Below are 13,487 nucleotides of genomic sequence, written 5' to 3' on the forward strand. Positions count from 1 at the left end.
TTTCCCGTTTTTCTTATTGCTTTAATTTCTCTGGCTTACTCAAGACTTAATGTTGACTTTTAGCTACACTGGATGTTTTGTTAGCAAAACCTTCTGTTCTATGGTTTTTACTTCTCCCAGTTTCTCCTTTCCAATGGGAAGGGCTCTGGCAGGCACCTCCAGCACATTCAGTGGTAGTTTTGTAAATGATCAGTGCTCCTCCCAGTATGTTCTACTGGATGTTATTGACACTAGCATGAAAGTATTATAGCTCATAATCCACCAATTCAGCACCAACGCATCTCCACCACTCCTTTAAGCTGTAAAATGGGCCATATGAATTATAAACTAGGTTACCATCCCTTTCTTCTACCCTGACCACAAAGGTGGAAACTTCTCATGGAGAATATGGATGCAGAAAGAGGGGATGATGAAACCTTATCCTTCTGTGGCTAGGCTAATCTGCCACCGCTGGAACTCAAGGCTGTGGTCACTGCTGTGTAGGTAGAAATACTGGGCAAGGTCTTATTGCCAGTAGTACTGTAGTAGCTAAAACCAGAGTTTGGTACAGGCTAGTGACTGTAAGTCAAGAAATATTACTCTGATTGATTTTGCAGTCCATGTGGCTTAGCAATGGCTTCTACACTGGTTAGCAGTGTATTAGCTTCATTTTATGTGGTTTGGGTACATCTGCATTACATAACAGCCACTTCAATGCCTGTCATATAGACATAACTTAATGCTGACATATTCAACTATATAATTAGGTGTGTGAGGAAATTAACAGCAGTATACTAAGTATTATTCTTCGTGAGAGCTAGTGAGCTTGGTGTGGGGTGTGTAAATGTTATTTTGGCCCAGGAAAGACAAGAAATTAGGTAAAATTCATATTCCCAAGCAGATTGTAGAGAATGCTTCATACAAGAGCAAAGCACAGTGTAGGTTTTATAAGACAGTGTTTTGGAAGAACTTGAATTACTTATACACCCCAGCTTTCTCACAGCTGAAGCACACAGGAACCCATTGTACCTTCACATCTGGGATGTTATACTCTAGGAGGTGTGACTTTCAGAAATATCAGAGTTTTGCTAAGTGAAATAAACAAATTCAGCTGCAGTCTGGAGCTCTGAACTCGGGTGTGATGCTCTCCTTCTGCAGAACTTGTTTTTTGTGGCAACTCTGATTATTAGGAATTTCCCAAAGCAAGGAAAACTTTACAAGCCTGTAAGATGTCAAACTACTGTCAAATGGCCATTACTGTGAAAACAGAAGACTATCATGCTTTCATTCTTTAAGATTGAAAACTGAGGGGGCATAAATTTATTATCACGATTACAGAATGTTTAAAGACGAGGATAAAATCACCTCCTACAAGAGGTCTGACTGGGAGCAGAGAGATTGGAAGAAGATGCTTCCTTCTAATATCACGATTTTCCTCTTTCCTTTAGGAGATCAGTAGAAAAGGAAGAAAGAAGCAGAGAGAAGAACGCTGGGAGGGAGGTGTGATTTATTGCTCTGATGTTATAATTTCCTAGTTTATCAGCTATGTCATAACCCCACTACTCAGGAGTACTTCAGAGGGCAGCAGAAGAGGGGAATGTGAAGAGCAGAAATGGAGAAAGATGAAGAGGGGAAGGAATCGCAGGGAAGAAAGGAGAATTCGTAAACCTCTGAAGTTCCAAGTCAACTGATGTGCATTAAGAAACATTAGCTAAGCATTTACAGCAGGAACAGAAACGTTCCTGTGACTGTAGTACGAAAAAACCTCTCCTCAACCATAGACCTGTCAGTGGTCCAAATCCTCAACCTTGTTCTACATGTACTTTTGCTGAGGAAGTTCACCAGGAATTTGCTGTGTTTAACTCTGGTAAGTTGCTAATGTGTCTTTTTAATATGTCTTGAATAGTGCACAGTACATTAAAAGATAGTACAGAGAGTCGGACACCGGACTTTCTTTCAGTTAAGTTAAATTAAATAATATCTGGTTTTATAAAATGTAGCAGTGATGTGGTGGGAATGTGGATGGATAGGCCTCTGCTGTCCCTGATTCCTTTTGTCACTGTGGTCCTCACACAGGCTATGTCTGTGTAGAAGCTGCTCACATATGATGGTACCGAAACGATTTTGATCTGTTACAGGAGAACAGGAAGATGATACCTCTGTCTCTGGCCCTTTCTTCTCCTTGTGTAGAGTGCAGGGAACATAGTCTGTAACCTATGTTCGCTGGCAATTCCTTGGGAAACTGCCAGCATGGAGGTGAGAGATGGATAGACTCTGTCCCTCCTGATGCGATACAGTGAGTAAAGCACACTTCAGAAAGGCAGTAAGGATGTGTCATACTTCTGGCTAGAAGGACTTAGGGATTTCTGTGATAGCTGTAGGATCCCTGAATGAAAGGCACTACCCAAAAGCAGACAGAGTTATCAATCTTCCAACAGGCTTCTTTCCTAAAGTAGAATACCAGGACAAGACTCATCCCACTTCAGTTTGATGTCCCCCACCAAAGCTTATGAGAGAGCTCAAAGCTGATCGTGACACAATAGTTGCATATTATGGGACAAAAAAATTTGTGCTCTAGGTATACTAAAAATCTAAGCTCTAAATTTCCAAAAGAAAGCACACCAAATCTCAAATAAAATTATAAACATCTGTGAAGCTACAGAAATGTCCTGGTTTATTACTTTCTCCACTAAAATGCTTTATTGTTTTTAAATCCACCAAAATCTGATGACATTTTGACAGCACAGTTTAATTGTCTCACTTAAAGAAACACTGATCAGATCTGCTTTGCTGTAAAACTTTTTATTGGCTGCAAATTTCAAGCCATTCCAGTACCCGGAACTGCTTTAGAAAAAGACTTGAGGCATTATAATTTTACAAGGAGTTAACTGCATGGAGATTTTTGCAAAACAAATGCTTGCTTCTAAGCAATCAAAATGATGTTTTAGCTTTTCTAATGAGGTAGTTCCCTCAAGGAGCTGGAGAACACTGAACACCAGATACTCCCTCTGTTGTTGCAGCAGATTTCTCTGGCATTGACAAACAGCCTATCTGAACTAGCAATGTCAGATGGACAGTAACAGAACAAACAAGAGCATCAAACCCATAATAATCCAGTGCTCTTGGCATTCCTAAGCAGGAAGGTAGATGGATGAACAGACATTTTTGTCATTTGGAACATTTATATCTAGATCCTGGACAGATGCTTCGAGCAAACTGCTTGCTTTCTAGGCACCAGTGTGTGCTTGAGCACCAAGATTATTTACACAAACAGGCTTCTAAATCCAAGAATCCAGGGACACAGTGTTATCCAAGAGCTTTGCTATATGCAGAGGAGGCAATAGAAAGTCGCAAAAGCAAAAAATGGCCCAGAGCACCCTCAGGGGTGCACTAAATTCTGCTGACTTTTAAAGCCCTCCAAAGGAGTGCTGGTAAAAGTCCCTGTTTGCAAGGGCATGTGGTGGTAGGACAAGGGGGAATGGATTTAAATAGAAAGAGGGTTGATTTGTATTAGACATTAAGAAGAAATTCTTTACTGTGAGGATGCTGAGGCGCTGGCACAGGGTGCCCAGAGAAGCTGTGGCTGCCCCATCCCTGGCAGTGTTCAAGGCCAGGTTGGACGGGGCTTTGAGCAACCTGGTCTTAGTGGAAGGTGTCCCTGCCCATGGCAGGGGCTTGGAACTACATGACGTTTAAGGTCCTTTCCAACCCTAAACATTCTATGATTCTATGATTAATGGATCACCAAGCAGTGCTGCCCTGACAACAGGGTCTTCCTTTAGATTGCAAGGACCAGAACCCAGATAGGGCCAGCTTTCTCGTGTGGATGGAGACTTTTCAGTGGACAAAGTTGTCATATTAGAGCATCTCTGGTCCCTTTATACTCACAATTTAGTACCTGGTTGCCAGAGCCGTTGGTAGCCTCTGGACTTTCAATACAATGACCTGTTTCATAGAATCAGAATTTGTGGAGTTTTCATGCAAGCATGGTATATGGATACTTCAGTTTTACAGAGTTTAGGACTCCAGATTTTAGTTGTAAATAGTAATGCTAAAGCCCTGTTTCTGCAGTAGGGTGAAAGGCAAGCATATACAGAAGCCACTATGTGTAAAAATGCTACTGTTACGGGTAGGACTGAGGAACACAGAGAGGCTCTCAGCAAGACTGCAGTTCAGTGTGTTGATGACTAGACACACATAGCATGAGCCACTCCTTGGCTGAAAGACTTTACTATCTACATAGACAAAGCAGATGCAGAAGAAAAGGCACAGAGGTACAAGATAATTTCTTTGCCTAAAGTTACTCATGGGGTGACAATGGCAACACTGTTCTGAATACCAGGCCATGCTCAATGAACAATTTAACATGGATATTAAAAGCTTAAATAGGGAGTCGTTAAGGCTTTAAAAAGCCTCAGCCCAGATTTCTAAAGGCTATCTAGAAGGAAGCTCCCAGACTTGTAACCGCCTGGCAAAACAATCTGCCTCATTTTGAAAGATGCTGAGCAGCCCAATAGCTCCAACTAGAACCAGACTGGAGCTCTGCTCTGTGGAGGATCTCCATCCTATCCTGCTCCCTGCTCAGTACAGACACTGAGCAGGCACTTTGCTCTCAGGTCTGTTCTGCAGCTGCAAGAGGATCAATGAGCTGCTGGCTCTGAAGCAGGTGGTGTCACCCTGGGCAGGGCAGGACTGACCTGGCTCCACTGCTTTTGTGCAGCCATGCTCTGCCTGGCATCCACTTACCTGTTTTTACAGAATGATCCATTTGTTCTCAGCCTTTATCTGTGGCCGTGGTGATCACTGGTGATCACTGAGCTCTCCCCAGAACTCCCCCCACCCCCCTGAGAGGCAGAAGGACATTACTTTAGGCAAGGACTCATGTCTCTGGCTGGGAAACCAGTCATCATCATCATGGCTTGACTTCGCGAACGAAGATTTGGGAAGGGCTTTTACCAGTATAGAGAAAATAAAAGCAGAGAACTGGACTTTTTCTACATTATGAGGCTTTTTTATTCTGACCATTTTCACAACTGACTTGATGAGTAAGACTGCAGGATGCCATACATAAATAGCAAAAAACTTGATTTTCATTTCAAAATTTTTTATGAGAAATAGTCCCTGGGTTGTTTTGGAAAATGAATGCTGGAAGCTGGAAATCCTAATGGTAATCAGTGTTTTTTCATTTCCATATGTGCATCTTTCTTGCAAACTATGTGGCATCAGCACAGTAAATATCCTTTATGTAATTTAAAAGTAAAATGCATCATGAAGCAAGCTCTTCGTTCTCAATGATAACACCAGATAAACAAACATGAGGGAATCTTGAAATTTCCTGGGCTAATTTCTGCTCTTGGCTAAAATCCTACAACCCCCTTGAAGTCAGTGGTGTTCTGGGTTTGCAGATACAAGCAGAATTTGGACTGTAATTCTACAGATCTCTAAATGTGGGTATTGAAATAGAGAGCTGGCATTGCTGCTCTTGAAGGGCCACTGCCAAATGACTGCTGGGCCCAATTTCCACTGGGCTTGGGTAGCTGAAACTCCAGTTCATCCTGTTAGGATAATACATAGAACAGAGGTCAGAGTGGCTGTGGAAAAAATCTGGTGAGATTGAGGATAAAATCAGATCAAGTTTTAGACTCAGTTGTTCAAGAAAGTCTTGTGCTTATTTCTTTTGGATTTCTGTAGGCTGTCTCTCAGGAAGTAGGGGCTGATTCTGCTCTCATTAGAGTCTCTGGTGAAAATCTCAGCAGTCTCAGGGGATGCATGCTGGGCCCAAACAACTAGATGAGGAGAACTGAAATGATGTTAGCATTAAACACCTGATCCAAAGCCCACTGAAGTGAAGAAGAGTCTTTCTATTTACGAGCTCCGAAGATAAAGCTACCTTAAAATGAATACATTACTAAGATTCCTCAAGTGGTCTCTGAAGCTTTAGCAAAAGAAATAACAGCTGCTATAGCAGAAGCAAACATGAAAGGAAACAGAGAAAAACGTCCTCTGCATTTGTGTGCGTTAGGAGATAGCTTAAATGGATTTGGGAGAAGGGAATAAAAACTAAAAGAAACTCATTTCAGACAATTTTTGCCAACAACTTCTAAAGGGTATATGAATAGATGGCACTTAAGAACATGAGAATAAGTTGTGCTGAGATACCAGGGTGTTGGGAGCCTTAAATTACAACAGGCAGATCTAAACAATGCAGGTCAAGGAGAATAAACACTGTTTCAGTTGTAACATTATAAATGTGGACATACTGTTCCCTGATTGTTCCATTTTGCCATGCAGCATCAAATTGCCAGCATAGCTGGGAAACCTTTCACCGGCCTCATGGGTGTTTCAGCTTGTACTGAGATCCCTGCTTAATTGTTTGGAGCTTCTTCTGGATGGCTTTGTTCAAGCAAAATCCTGCCTGGTAGAATGAAGTTGTTCCATGGAGATGAACACCCCATCACATATCAGCCTCCACATGCTTCTAGGTCATGCTGAACATTAGTCTACTCTTAGAATTCAAAACTATTCCTATCAATGAACTCCTTCTCTGCAGTGGTTTACAGAAAACAGGCCTCTGTTTTCACCTGCTGGATCAGGGTCACTTTTGACTTTCCATCTTCTTTAGCTGATTTCTGACCTTCTCTCGGAGTCAAGGATGCCCTTCTCTGAGTGGATAACAGCTTAGTCATTTCTCTGATTATAAACTTCTCTCTTTCCTTATCCTACTTAGGGTTTTTAGCCTATCCGTCTTGAGGTCCTCAAATGAGAAAATTGAACACTATTTCTTTAATATTATGTCTTCTATTCACAGTGTATCAAGATGTACGTTTAATTTTTAATCCATTCTTCATTCTACCCCATCTTGTATATTAATTTTCTCCCTCAGGGACAGTTTGACTACTGGTTCTTTTTCTGTACATGACATAAACCTTTGTGTTCCCTATTTCCCAGTTGTTTGCCCCTTTTGAGCTGTGGCAACTTCTGACCATTCTGAATGCTTCCAGAAATCCATTTACTCCAGAATTATTATAACTGAGTTTCCTCTTTTGGGCACATCAGAAAACTGATGAGCTTCATTCACAACTTGAGAAAGATGACATCTGAACATGCGGCTGCTCCCCCTTGACATTTGCTGCCATAACTTAACATTTGTTCCACCATGTGTTGCTGGTCAATAACTCCTGGCAGGAGGTGTCCGCCTTGTTCACTGTTTGCATTTCCCTTTTTATTCCCACTGCTGCCGCTGCCAGCTGTTGTGCTGATTGCTCACAACTGCAAAAGAAACTTGGCCTGTCTAAACAGGCACTGTCAATGTTCCACCCTACTCTTCTGCATCTCTGTTTCTAATGGTGAGAGGAAATCTGCCACAAAGAAAGCAGCCTGAGATGAACCAAAGGGAATTTGAGGTTTTTAAAAAATCATATATTAAAAAAGAGATGATCATGGAGAGGCTTGGAGGAATGTGATCATTCCCCCCCACAGCTCCTTATGATTACTGCCAACACCATGAAAGCACTCCAAATAATGTTGTGGGGAATGCTGTGATACCCACATGCAATGCAGGTCATCTTCTGTTCATACAGCCTGGCATTTGGAAGACTTATTGCATCAGCAAAGACAGCCAAGAGTGAATAATCTCTACCAAAATAGGTGTAAAGCTATGTTAGCACTTACATGCTGGTTGCACCAGCATTTTCTGGTGTTGGTCCAAGCTCAGCTATTCAAAAAAAGGAATTAAGGGCCTTCTTCCCTTTAAGTTCTTTTGCCAGGTTTATGGTTCTACCCACTATGCTCACACCATTGGTGATAGTGATCTTGCCCATGGAGGATCTCTGCTTGGACTTTATCTTTGCTGATATCCTTGTGTGGCCTGGTGCAATGCCTGGCTTAGGATAGTCTTGAGTTCCTTTGCTCAAAAAAGACCAAAACTTCTCAAATCTTCTTGCTGTTCCCCATGAGAATGGAAACATTTTACCCATCCTCAGCTTCTCTGGCATCCTTTGAGCTTCACAATAGCTCACTTTTTTCTCCTCCTCCAAAATTCAGTGCAAACTTAGCTCACCTCCTGGCAGCTCCCGCAGCCTTGGCCTGCTCCAGTGTGCTCTCCAAAGATAAAATTCCTCTTTTATTTCGCTTGTTTCATCTCTCTGGAATCCTGTCCTCCCTTTCCATCTGCTTTGAGCCTCCAACTCTCACAACATCCTTAAATCTCACCTTCAAAACCTTCCTTTATGGTTTAGCTTACAGCCACCTGTGACATTAGACTGGGTATAGTGCGTGTGATGTGAAAACGTTCTGTATAAAGATAAGCTGTGGTGTAATTGCCTCAGAGCCCCACAATGGGAAAAAAAAAAAAAAAGATACGAAAACAGAACCAAATCATGCAAAATATTGTAGATAACAAACTCCATAGCTGACTGTGCAGGGCAGACGTGGTGTCCAGCCAGGGTGATGTACAGCCCCACACAAGAGAAACCCGCTGACTGGAAACCTTCTCCTCCACGGATTTGGAACTCCCCCACGGCAGAGGGGGTGGCAGCAGGCAGCTACACAGGATTTTTATAGCAAGATGAATTTATTTGTGGGGGGAAGAGGGCTGACGAGGCATGTGAGGTATGACGGGGCGTCGTGTGAGGGGCTGATCTCCTCACGGGCTACCCCAGGCCCGTGGGCGGTCTTCCTCTCTCCCCAGGGCACCAGCCGGGTCCCCTGCCCGCTCAAGGCGCCCGGTGCCAGCGGCAGTCGCCCGCCCGCCCGCCTGCTCCCGGCCCTGCGTTCGCCTCAGGTCATTCTCGGTGCGTGTGGGGTAGAACGGATGACAGGCCGCTGTCCCTTTAAATAGCATTTAGTGGTTCACGTCGCCGCCGTCTCCTCGTAATAATTAGTCGCGGGCCGTAGCTCCGCCTCTCCGCGGCCTCCCTTCCTGCGCTCCGCCAATCAGCGCCCGACCGCGTCACTGAGGGCAGCGAAACACGGAGAAAAGGAAAAAAAAGTTTGGTGAGGAGCGATCGGGGCCCGGTGGAGCGGGCGGGCGGCGGCAGGAGGCGGCGGGCCCGGAGCAAGGTGAGGGGAGAGCTGCCGGGCTGGGGGCCGGCGGGGGGAGCGGCTGCCGGCCGGCGACCCCGCTCTGCGGTGGGGCAGGTGGGGCGGCGGCCGCCCGCTCGTCCGCCCATGAGGAACGGCGGGGGGTGAGGGCTGAGGCAAGGGCTCTCCTCGCACCCCTTTCTCGCTCCGCTGACCGGCTTCACCTGGCGGGCTCCGGGCTGCGGGGCGGCGGTGAGGCCGGGCCGGGCGCAGGGCCCTGGGGCTCCTTTTCTGCCTTTTTTGGTCGTTCCTTCCTCCTCCCCGCACCCCCCCGCCGCGCAGCTCCTCGCTGCGTGCGCAGGAGCCATCCCAGGGCAGAGGTGTTTGTACTCGTGTCCTTGGGTGGAAGGCGAGAGGCGGCCGGGCGGCCCGCGGCGCACCGCCAGCCCTGCGCCCGGCCCTGGCCGCCCCGGCACCGCAGGCATTTTAGCGTGGCCGGTGAGGAGCTGGCGGCGAGGCCTCCCCGGCCGGTGGGTCCCCGAGCTGCTGCGGGGGATCGCACTTGAACTGGTAGTGGTGCCCTGCAAGTGACGGGGGCTTCCCCCGACTCTTGCGGGGCCTTCTCCCCGAATTGGGGCTGTTGGAGGCTGCACTCAGGGCATATGTTTTTGCTCCTCGGATAAGTTCAGTGCAGCGGTTTTGGCTGGGTTGGGGACATGATTATTTAGGCAGCAACATGCAGTTTGTGTTGTGGCACCCTTCCTCTTAAACCAAGGGTTTAAGCCTACAGCAGGTTGTCATCTTTTTTGAGTTTTATTGTACGAAAAGTTTCTGTTGTTCCTGTGTTCACCCCTGTGAAAGTTCAGCCAAACTTCTACGCTCTACACAAAAGCCTGGAGTGATAGATAAGGGGTGTGAATATCCACTCGTGTTTCCACAGGATGTTAGGATGGAGGATCTTAAAAAGAAAAAGAATTATTTTCTTTCCAGTAACAACAGCAAAACACAGACGCTTCCACTAAATGTGCTGATGTAATATGGAGGCATTTGGCAAAACTGATAGTAGCTACTTCTACCCCTATGTGGACTGACTTAAAGTGCACCGTTGTGTTTGAAGTCCATTCCATGGATGTTTGTCCAGGCTTGTCCTGTAATAGGTGTCATTGCGTAAGGGTTACGGGTAGTAAAGAGCATGTAGGGTTTCCTTCATTCTTGTATGGATCTTATGAGCACATCTTAACTGTGCCAAGCTATGCTGAAGAGAGAAGGGTGCAGCTTGGTAAGCTGCCCTATGGACTTCATGGGGGTGTGGAAATCAAGAAGAAACTGTTCTCTTCCTCCTCTTGCTTCCAAGCAAATAATTTTGTTTGTGTGATGTCACCTTAAATAATTTCTTTCATAGAGTGCTAATCCTGTTCTGAACTGTGGATGGTAACTCTTGAGGAAACAAATATGTCAGTTCCTTCCTTAGTCTCTTTCCTACCTCTCCTTTAACTTTTATAGCTTTGCTCTTTGAATTCTGCCTGATTTGTTTATCTACTGCTGAGGTATTTACACCTGTTCTCTATATTAGTCACCTTACCCAGAACAAGGGCACTGGCTCTTCTCTGATCTGCCATATATTCAGGCCAAAATAAGTGTGTGTTAGGATGATTTCTGTTGCCTATGATACCCAGTGTCAAAGTCTGTGATCTGTCAGTGGCACAATTCCTTGGGTTTACTACTTTCCAGGTAGAGCAGAACAAATTCTTCACTTCTGAAGAAACCATCTCCTGTGTATTTCAATGGATACCTCTTAAAGTACTTTTTTTTTTTTTGTCTTATAAAACTATGAATCATGTTAAAATAATAACAGATTAAATTTACTCCTTGACTAATCATGAATTTGTGGCAGAAATGAACAACATTGTATGTTGCATAATACACTTGTGAGAGTGTGATCTGAGAATGCAAGTTTGCATTTCAACTCCTTATTACTTTATGGCCTCAGATGGCACATTCAAAACCTTGTACAAATAGCTTGAAAGAGATAGTGGCAAGTTATCAGAGAGAGAGTAGCATTAAGGCAAACTACTGAAAAGTTGCTATGGTTACAGATAAAGGTAATCCCTGTTCCTGTGAAAGTGTCCTTTTGTAGCAGCTATATTAATCAGTCTGATTTCTGAGAGAGTTGTAAGTATGCAAACTTCTGGCTCCATTTTCTTGGCAGCTAACAGCTATGCAGCTATTCTTATGTTTTCTAAGTAGTGAATGGGTTATGACTTGCATTCAAGATACTTGATTTAAGGTACAAAGAGTATAGATTACACATAAATGTTGCTGGACCATGCTAAATTCAATGAAAACTTCAGTATGCTTTTTTTTTTTTTTTTCCCCTTCCCTTGAGGTATCTTATATCAAGGCAAAGTCTTCTAAAATGCCTAGGTAGCTTCTCAAGGACTGTGACTGAAGCAAGTGATGTGGCCATCTATTACTGGAGGCCTTGGTGGCGTAGCTGTACAGGATAGATATAATTCCATGTCCTGATTTAAAAACCCCTCAAACATAACAACAGATAAAGAAATAATTGAACACATGCCCCAAACAAAAACACCACTACCAGAAGACCAGTCTTGAAACCAAACCAACATGGAAACTGTTGAGAGCAATTGAGACCTGTTACGGATGTGCAGCTTTACAAGCCAAGAGATAACAGGGAAGGGGGGAAGGAATTATTCTCTTAGTGACTTATTCGTGTATTAAAGGAGGCAGTTGGAATCTAATGCATGGATGAACTTTCAGGTTCCTGGGGTGGCTAAGCTTTGGGTGGTTTGAAGGAGCTGCTAAGACTTTCAGGGGAATGTGTCTGTCTGATGCATCAGTACTGCTGTCCAGACTACTAACCAGTCCCCTCTGATGAAGACCCAGTATTTACTATATCCACATCTTTTGTTGTTTCTAGATTTGATTACTGCAGTACAGCAGCATATCTTGGATTGAAAGCAGCAAGAGGAAATCTGCAAGTTCTTCAAGACTACTGGAATCTCATCTGTCTGGTATGTTGTTCTCTCTAGACTCCTGGAATAGCAAGCGGAATTCTTTGTATGCAAGGGCCTCCTTAGTTACTTCTAAGAAGTCTGAAGTGTGTAGGATCTTGGCTTTTTATCAGCAACTTCATTCTTGGGAATGCATGCATTATGTATTGCTGGGGTTGTGTATAAGATTGATTTTGGTAATAGTGTTTGTAGTGGCACAGTGAATCTGTCAGCTCTAGAACGTTCAGTGAACATATAGTCTGAACTTGTTTTCATCTTACTGATCCAGCCTGAAAATCTCAGGTACTCTTGCAGACTTTAAAAACTAATCAAGTTGGAAAGTGAATTGCTAATTGACTTTCTAGAGACTGCCCACTGGTGTATTGAAGGTACATGAAAATGAATGTTTCTTCCATCAGACAGGGAATTTTCTCCTGCTGTCCTTAAGTAAACATGGCCCTCATGAAGTCTGTGTTGTTTAGCTTTGATTAAAAAAAATGATTAGTAATGTCTCAGTCATCTCTGAAATGCCCAAGTTCTGAAATTGCTACATACATAATACAGCAAGTTTGAGGACTGTTGTTTATAAACAGGATTGCAGCGTCTGAGGGTATGAAAGGAATGGGAAGCTAAACATTACTTTTAAGGCTGTCTCTAATAATAAAAAGCTGAAAGAGCTATGTTTGTTTGAAAATAATAAAAGCTTCATTACATGCTGTCTTGCTGACATAACTGACAACCAGAGGGTAAAGTCCTTTTCTACAATGCAAGTTCAGTATGTGTGTGCAGCAGTTCAGTTGCTTTGCTACTTATTAACGTGTATAGAATCCAGGAGGTGCAGTGTATTTTAAGGCTGTGAAAAACAGGTGCAGAATGTGGTGAGGAAAGCTGTTGTGCTTCACACTGATCTGTTGGGAACCAGGCAGTGAGTAACCATTTCTTCATCTAATCCCTGAACAGCCATCACATGTACCTTTTGATCGCTACTATTCTGGTCTCTGAACTGGTGACTTGAAGATAAAAGGCTCTGTTCTTGATCTCTTGAGCTGTTAAGTCCTCCAAACTTGCTGTCTTCTATGTGTGAGATTGTAGAACAAATGGCCTTTTAGCTGTTCCATGATTACAGCAGTCAAATGAGAGTCAGGTGCTTTCTCTTGTTACTGTCAGTGCAAAGTTTGGTGGCAGCAAACTAAAGCTTTCCAATGCTGGTGTCAAAACTTCCCTGCTTAATGGACTTGCAGCTGCAATCTGCTGTTTTGGAGTGTTTTTCTGCGTTGTGACAGATGTTGTAAGAGCCGCAAAGCCATAACTGGACTTTAAAGTAGTGCCTCTGCATTTTCTTCAGAATGTGTATTCACAGGGAAACCAGGTTGGTTATGTACAGAAATTGAGCTTATAAATTAGGCTTCTAAATATCTAGTTTCACTAGGCCCCCTTCAGCATGGAATAATACCTTGAATAGCAATTTTTTGT

The 13,487-nt window shown here is 43.8% G+C and overlaps 1 protein-coding gene across 2 annotated transcripts in view; it reads left to right on the forward strand.

The window, feature by feature from the left end:
* The first annotated feature begins 1,448 nt into the window (after nucleotides 1-1,448).
* Nucleotides 1,449-13,487, forward strand: part of ZFAND6 (zinc finger AN1-type containing 6) — a 44,456-nt gene continuing 32,417 nt past the window's right edge. Inside the window, exons 1-2 of one of the 2 annotated variants that reach the window (XM_061371368.1) lie at nucleotides 1,449-1,846; nucleotides 11,942-12,035. The gene's annotated coding sequence lies outside the window, so the exon portion shown is untranslated. The remainder of the gene's footprint in view (nucleotides 1,847-11,941; nucleotides 12,036-13,487) is intronic. The other variant, XM_061371366.1, reaches the window with a different exon arrangement.

Source organism: Neopsephotus bourkii, unplaced genomic scaffold (assembly GCF_033783945.1).
Source record: "Neopsephotus bourkii isolate Nb327-2 ecotype Australia unplaced genomic scaffold, CSIRO-AGI_Nbou_v1 NB_1572, whole genome shotgun sequence".
Taxonomy (NCBI): Eukaryota; Metazoa; Chordata; class Aves; order Psittaciformes; family Psittacidae; genus Neopsephotus; species Neopsephotus bourkii.